At 45.9% G+C, this 8,394-nt stretch overlaps 1 pseudogene across 1 annotated transcript; it reads left to right on the top strand.

Annotated features, from left to right (window-relative positions):
• The first annotated feature begins 2,456 nt into the window (after positions 1-2,456).
• On the top strand, positions 2,457-7,786 carry LOC100989858 (putative uncharacterized protein encoded by LINC01554; annotated as a pseudogene). Its single transcript, XR_008955632.1, has 2 exons — positions 2,457-4,631; positions 6,453-7,786. The product of XR_008955632.1 is annotated as a putative uncharacterized protein encoded by LINC01554 (transcript).
• Positions 7,787-8,394: the final 608 nt, after the last annotated feature.

Here is an 8,394-nt window from a genome sequence, read left to right as displayed (position 1 = left end):
TGCAGCTTCACTCCTGAAGCCAGCCAGACTACGAGCCCACCGGGAGGAACGAACAACTCCAGATGCACCGCCTTAAGAGCTGTAACACTCACCGCGAAGGTCCCGCAGCTTCACTCCTGAGCCAGCAAGACCACAAACCCACCAGAAGGAAGAAACTCCGAACACATCTGAACATCAGAAGGAACAAACTCTGGACACACTGCCTTTAAGAACTGTAATACTCACTGTGAGGATCCGCGGCTTCATTCTTGAAGTCAGTGAGACCAAGAACCCACCAATTCCAGACACAGTGGGATCACAGAGAGAGCCAACAGTCCAGGCCATGACAAGCTGGGACCCAGCTCTGCTTCACAAGTAAGTTATTCCTCTTCTAATTGTCCCGCTAGGTGAAATTGATTAATCATTTATTCAGAATCTCCACTTCCTGCTAGTTGTCCAACTGGCGTGGCTGTAGCTCCTTCCTGCAAGGCAATGCTGAAGAAGCTATGGAAGCAAGAAGGAAGCATGGATTCTAAAAACTGACAACAAACCACTTACCCCTATTGCTCTTCTTCCTAAAGCTAAAGGTAAATCTTGGCTGGAGTTGCAAATGGGAATGTTAGCAAATGGGAATAGGAATGGTGGTTCTAATGCTTGGGGCTCACCACCTTCCCTCCCTTATACTCCTTTCCTGATGCAGAGTGCCAGAGTAGCCAATACCCCCTTTCAACAGGAGCTCACAGGACAGAAGAAGGTCAAAACTTAAGGAGGAAAATTACATTAAAAGAAAGATCAAAACTGTACAAGACAACAATACATACCACCCAAAGCAAAAATATTAGAGCAAACAGACCAAGGAATTTTTTTTTTTTTTTTTTTTTTTGAGACGGAATCTTGCTCTGTCATTTAGGCTGGAGTGCAGTGGTGTGATCTCGGCTCACTGCAACCCCTGCCTCCCAGGTTCAAGCGATTCTCACACCTCCCTAGTAGCTGGGACTATAGACTATGCCCAGCAGAACCCTAGGACCTTCAGGACACCATTTGAAAATTATTCATGGAGAACATGGCATCCTAGAATGAGAAATCCACATCTGGTACTGTCAGCCAGGGTTCCTAGCTTTCAGCAGAGAAAGAACTTATTAAAAATAGATAGGATAGCATAGCTCACCCCACCCCTAAGAGGGAGAGATGACAAGCTTGGAGATAGGAAGAACGGCCTGGATTCACAATGCAGTGAAGATCCTGCTGCTGCCAGGCACAGCAACTCTGGCTCATATCACTAGACGTGGGACCTGGCTGGGGGGCTCGTACCAGGAAGCCTGGACACAGGACCCTGCTGCTGGGGCTGTGGCTGCAGGGCTTCTGGAGGGTCTGTGTTGCTGAGACTCCAACTGCTGCCCCCACCCACTGGAATGGAGCTTGCCCCAGTTTCTGATTCACAGTCTGAGGCAGGAGTGTCTCACTGGAAGATCTTGCACCACGGGCCTGTACCTTAGTTTTAAAGAAGGCTGTGGAAAGGCATATATGGCATTTTTGTTTCTGTAATTTGAAGTAGCTCTACCTAATAAGACAGAAAATTCTCCAAAAGGAGAAGGAGGTTCAGATGCTAAGGGAGGAGGAAATGATGACAAATGCTTACTACAGGAAGTTTGGCAAGTTGCTTTATCTCTGAGCATTATTCCTCTAGGAAAAATAATGGCCCTTCTAAGTCATCCATCCATCCATCCACCCATCCATCTGTTTATCCATCCATAGCAAACATTTAGTAAGAGCTGTTCTAGCTATCTATTGTTTCATAATAAATGACCCCAGCTTCGTGGCTGAAACAATCATTTCAAGGTATCTCATGACTTTTGTTGGTAAGGAACTCACACAGGACTCAGCTGGGTGATTCTGCTCCCTGTAGAGTCAGCTGGAGTCCTTTGAGATATTCAAGTAGCAGCTGATCTGATCTGGACTTGTCAAAATGGCTTTGCCGACTTAGCTGATCCCTTGACCGGGATGGCTGGAAAGCTGGACTCCACTGGGCTCCACTCCCTCTCCATGTGGTCTTAGGCTTTTCCACATGGACTCATCAGCAGGGTAGCTGGGCTTCTTACATGAAAGCTCAGGGCTCCAAGAGACAAGGTTTGCCTTAAGGCTAGGCTTAGAGGTGTCATAATGTCACTTCCACCATACTCAGTTGGTCAAAGCAGTCACAGGTTAGCCCAGATTCAAAAGGGGAAATAAAATACATAGACATCACCTCTGGATGGGAGGCATCAGTGAATTTGTGGTAAGAGCCTTTAATCCACTATAAGAACCAACTATGTGCCAGACAGTGTTAAGAGGGGGAGATATGAAACCAAGACATGGCCCTGTCTTTAAGGAGCTTGCAGCCATACAAGGTTACAAATGAAGGCAGTTAATGAGATCAATGTCAAGAAGCATTGTAAATTGTAAAACAATTTTAATATGAAGGATTGCTTTATCTCTAAGCTTTATTCCTAAATAATCCTAAAACTAGGATTTAACAAATCCCTCTAATGCCCTGAAGTATCAGTTACTATTTGTTGACTGTTCACCAAGAATCAGGCACTCAGCTAAGAATTGTTTTGGTATAATTCTTCCCAATTCTCAAACCAATCTCACTGCATTAATTTCTTTTTATTCTTTTTTTGAGACGGAGTCTTGCTCTGTCAGCCAGGCTGGAGTGCAGTGGCTTGATCTCGGCTCACTGCAAGCTCCACCTCCCGGGTTCATGCCATTCTCCTGCCTCAGCCTCCCGAGTAGCTGGGGACTAAAGGCGCCCCCCACCATGCCTGGCTAATTTTTTATATTTTTAGTAGAAACGGGGTTTCACCACGTTGGCCAGGATGGTCTCGATCTCCTGACCTCAAGATCCGCCCGCCCCAGCCTCCCAAAGTGCTGGGATTACAGGCGTGAGCCACCACGCCCAGCCCATTGCAGCAATTTCTACATGCCAAAGCCTTGCCCATGCTTCTTGTTTGATGACATGATATCTTGGGTTTGGTCTTATATCAGCACCCACCACTCTACCCATTGATGCCACTTAATAGATGCTTCTTGACATGCCCACGCAGGCCTCTAGCCACTTAAGGAGAGATTTTCAATTTACAGTGACCCAACCAACCACTCGTTAGATGCTCTGATCTGTTCCTCTCACAATTATTACTTTAATTTGCTGTCCTCTCTCGGGCCGTGAGGCGACAAGCTTGTAGGCTGCAAGGCAGACAGAGTTGAAGATGTATTTAAAAGTGCTTATGCGCTATTAGCAAAACTTACTAAATTCCTGCTGTGTTTAGGGAACTAGACCACAGAGCACTGTGAGCCAACACAGTTCCTGCCTCAGAGAATAGTCACCCAGACAAGATTTTAAAACTTTTCATTAGTTTTACCTGATTGATAAAATTAGAATGCAGAAAATCAGAAAAGTAAAAAACGAAAAAGCAGCTAGTCATAGTCTCACTATCCAAAAACGGTGCTATTCATATTTTGATTTATTGCCTTCTGGTTATTTCTTTCTTTATTTTTAGTTTTAAGAAAATTAATACACTTCATTTTTTAGAACAGTTTAAAGTTTATAGTAAAATTGAGCAGCTAGGACAGCTGTTTCCCTCTGCCCTCCTTCCCTGAACATAGTTCCCCCTATTATTAACATCGTGTAACAAAGATCTTATATTAGTGCCATATATTTGTTACAATTAGTGAACCAATATTCATTTATTTATTATTAAATAAAATCTATCATTTACTTTAAGGTTTATTCTCTGTGTTGTACAGTTCTGTGGGTTTTGACGAATGCAGGTCAGTATCCATCATTTCAGTATCCTACAGAATAGTTTCAGCATTTATCTTTTGTACCATCAGCTCCTACCATCGTACACTCCTGCCTGCAGCTTTTTTTCTTGTTTCTTTATTTTTCATATGTGAGCCTAACACAAGCCTTCCTTTATGCTATTGTACCCTTCCGCCACATGTTTATAAACTCTCATAAACATCATGGGATACACCATTCTATACTTAACCATGCCCCTAATGTTGGACATTCATGTTGATGACAAGCGTTCAATTATCATATAGGATATTTTAAAATCATTTCATGGAAATAGATTTCCAGGATCTAGATAGCATTCAGGGGAAAAAAATAATTTAGAAAGAAACAGCATTGTGTGGTGTCCCCCAGCACCTCCCAGACAAAAGGCTTTTGTCTGAAGGTTGGAGGCCTGTGCTGTCTTGGCCTAGTGAGTGCCAGTTTCCGCATGGCTGCCCCTCACCCTTGGGAAGGCTATGGGGTGAGGGGGGGCGGCAGTGCTGGCCTGGGTCTTAGCTTCCCTGCTCCTGCAGGAAGGTCTGGGCGTCCTCATTCACTCCCTTCTACTCTCATCCATCAGCACCTTCAAACCGAAACCTGGAACTATGGTATTCTCTTTGGCTCTTAGGACGGGTTGGCTTAATGGGGGAAATATTAATAGCACTGGTGTCGGTGGAAGTGACCTTGAGCCATGTATGATTTTGATAAAACGTGTCACTCTTGTTACCTATCAGGATCAAACTGCATCACGGAAGCTGCACACGATGACACCCTGTCTGGAAAGTTTTTGCCAGAGGGCAAAAGACTGCAAGCAGAATATCCCTTTGCCATTTCTCATGTAAGTGCACACCAGAACTAATAAGAATAATATGAGAATAAGAGTACTTTCTTTTTTTTTTTTTTTTTTTTTTGCTGTGAAACTGATAACCATAAAATTTGGTATCTAGAGTCCTGGAGTGTAACAGCTCCTTCTCATACATTAGCTTCCATTCATTACCCCACAACAGTTCTGCATGCTAGCTGGCGTTATTGCCACGTTACAGTGAGGGGCCTTGGCGTCTTGGGTTCCTGAGAGATGACATTGCCATATGTGGCTGTTCACGACTGTCCCACAGGCCCTCAGCTGGAATGTGGCAGAACTGGGAGCTGAATCCAGGACAGTGGTTTCCTCATCTGCTCTAGCCAGGAGCAGGCCAGGCCACCCTTCTGGACACAGTCTATCCCACGTGGGGACAGATTGGCCAGCCCCAGCCCGTGGGTCTCAACGCGGCCAGAGCTGCTGTGAGAAATCTTGTTTGTTTTAGCCTTTGGAGTCCTGTCTGTTCTCTGACCTCTGACCCAGAACTGTGTGTTCCAACCACTTCCCAGTCTGTTGTCCTGGCTCAAAACAAAGTGAATGAAAGCTCTTTCCTCAAGCCCTGCTCTCATACTCCAGGGCTCTGTGAAAATGAGTGGTATGGGCACGTGGCTGGTGAGTCACTGTGGCCCTAAAACAAGCGAGAAAATAGAGGGCAGGTCCGGGCCTAGCAGGGCACTAATGGCAGGGAAGCAGGAGGGTCAGCATCAGGAGCCTGGCCTTTGGCCCGCAGAGACCTGAGTCCTCCCCTTACTCCTGAGCTGTGTAACCTTAGGCAGGGAACTTACCCCTCTGGGCCTCAGTTTCCTCATCGGGAAAGCAGGGCTGATCATAGTGCATGGCTTATAGAGCAGTTTTGAGGATTTCATGAACAAAAAAACAAAGGTAAAGCACTTAGCCTTCTGCCTGGCGTGAGTAAACCCTCAGGAAACTGTAGTTATTATTTAGTAGCCAGGAAAATACAGAACACTTAATCTGTTGGCTCCCTGGTGTTTCTAGAACTGTCAGCAAACACTTCCACATCACCAACCAGCAGGGCCATTCATCAAACACCTTTGCCTTTGTCTGTCAGGCCTCCCACTTCAACAAGTGTCCCTGGGTTTAAGTCAGTAACCTCCTAGGCACGGAAAGTTGCCTCACGCATGTGACATGCGAGCACGTCTCTAAAGGGGCAGAGGATCTGGCAAAAACATAGACTCGCAACTTGTCTGTTTCCTGAGACACCCACAATTGGCCTCGTGGAAGTGGTTGACTTCTTCCCATAGCTGCCTGTGTCTTACTTCATCGCCTCCTCCAAGCCCAGGGCCAGCCCTGCCTGGCTGGGGGATCATGACAGTCTTTGTTCCCATATGGGCAAAGTCTTTTGAAAAGAGGGAAAGATCATTAGTTAGCTGTCAGCCTCCAGCGTGGTTAGGTCATGAGTAATTCTTCTAGAGAGCCAGAGCACTGGCAATTCATTTGGTCGAGAACGTTTTATCTACTTGAACGGCGTAGCGAGGAAATAAATGGAACAAGTTATATCAAAATCTCTGTCAACTGAACAATTCCTTACCAATCCAACAAGGAGTATGACGACGATGCCACTTTTCCTACCTTTGAGAGGTCATGCACAGACACCGCACATGCACACACCACATTATACCCCCCCACCACAAATGGGTGTACCCCCTCTCCCCCCACATACTCACTGGTGCACATATACACGCCACACCACATTCTGTAGTGGGGAAAGGATCATGTGCAGCCTTAAGGGCTGGTTTGCGTAACGGGTGCATATTTCTGCTAGTGTTTTTGTTCTTGCAGTCAGGACTGGCCGTTGTCTGAAAGCAAACCTCAAGGACAGGACTTCTGGACTCCGCAGCCACTCCAGGCTGCTGCTCCATCGCATGAATTCCAGCAGGTGGCGCTGCACCCCGCGCGGACCCGGCTGCCTCTCTCGGCCCCAGGGAGGTCGGTTGATGAGCAGTCGGGAAGTGGGTCTGCGCGCACCCCGCTGCAGCTGTGGCAAACGCAAACGATGACACACAGGCTTGACGAGGGCCTTTGTCAGAAGCAATGGGGATCTGGCGTCACTGCACAATGGAAAACAAAGTGCTTCTGCCTGGCTGGCCAGAATGCACGTTTGCTCACTATTGATGCCGGGGCATTTACAGGCAGAATGAGTTCATGTGAAATTTCAGGATCTGCCATGACTCAGATTCACTTTCTGTAAACCAGAGTCAACATTACATTTCCCTTTACTCTGGGCCATTCCTTGAATTTTTAGGTCACCAGTTGTTTTTGTACTAACTGAAGGGATTTGAGTATTTCACAAGCACCTTATTTTTATTAGCATTTTTAGGGCATTACCAATTTGGGACGGATCTGTAGTGTGAGAGATTGTTGTCACTCTTAGCTCCAAACATAGGTTGACTTTATATATTATTTACATGTTCAGAATTATACTGTGTAGAAATTCAAATGAAACTTGCAAAATACTTTTCTGGCAGGAAGCCCTGGAGAGGATCGTTAATGGAAACAAGGATGACGACTGGGGTAAGAAATGCAGGTGACTCGTGAGTGGTCAGGGAGTGGAAGAGAAGACGGCTGGAAGGTTTTAGCATTCAGAAAAAAAATGGAGACAACTAGAGTTGATCTGAAGATTATGGCAGAATTCAATATTGGGGGAAAGAAACAAGATGGGGGTTAGAAATTAGAAACAGCAGAGCTCCACAGGTTGGAAAGGTTGGAAAGGATTTGAGCAAGAGAACAAGAAGGAGCCTGCTAATAGCACCCTGGGTTTACATCAAGAGAAGCACCTGGAGAGAATTAACTCGGGAGGAGGTGGGGGCATGGGAAACCTTTTCATCTCCAAGAGCGGGCAGGAACAGCAGCTGGCCTGAACTTGAAGGTACACCAGGTAGCTTGCCTGGGCCAGGAGAAGGTGATTCTCTTCTATGCCTCTCTCCAACGCCCTGCTTCTGATGCTGCTCCTCTACCTGTATTGAGGGGAAGATACATCCCTAAGAAGTTCCCTGAACCCCATTCTTTGTTGTGGCTAACTGGTCCCCTTGGAATTTTTCTACTAATTTCCAACTCCCCCTCTCACCTGGTGAAATCTTAAATCTTACTGTTCAATAAAAGTTCTTCTACCGAAATTTCTATACCACGTTGAATTTTTTGTGTTTCCTTTGTTTTTAGTTCTTTGGGAGTTTTATTTAGGAAAAAAACCTCTGGGGACTAGATAAGGAAGGAGACCTTCATGTGGACCCTCTTGAGCTCTGTTTTCTTTCTTGGCCTCACTGCTGTGGACTCTCTGGCTGCCCTGCTGATCTCTTGCTTTACTGGATTTGGGTGAGGACTGAGGAGAGGGACAGGAGTGTATTCACTGGATACTATTCAGACTAAAGGATTAGATGTCGCAGGTGAATAAGCAAGAAAGCAAACACATAAACAAAACATCTGAACGTTTTCAATCCAAGTGGAGCAGAATTTAGCTTTTCCAGCTAAACTGCCCCACCCCTGGCACCCAGAGAAAATGGTGCTTGTATTGTAATATGTTCTCCCATGGATGCATGCAATATTGTGAGTATTTTTTGCCTTGTGATGTAAATTCTCTTTCTTCCTCACTCAGAAAAACATATTGTAGTTGAAAGAAAAAAAAAGAATTCTGGCCGGGCGCGGTGGCTCATGCCTGTAATCCCAGCCCTTTGGGAGGCCCAGGCGGGTGAATCATCTGAGGTCAGGAGTTTGAGACCAGCCTGGC

The sequence above is a fragment of the Pan paniscus genome, chromosome 4, assembly GCF_029289425.2.
Source record: "Pan paniscus chromosome 4, NHGRI_mPanPan1-v2.0_pri, whole genome shotgun sequence".
Classification (NCBI taxonomy): domain Eukaryota; kingdom Metazoa; phylum Chordata; class Mammalia; order Primates; family Hominidae; genus Pan; species Pan paniscus.
Note: the sequence above shows the minus strand (reverse complement) of the source record. Positions and strands in the feature narration are given on the sequence as shown.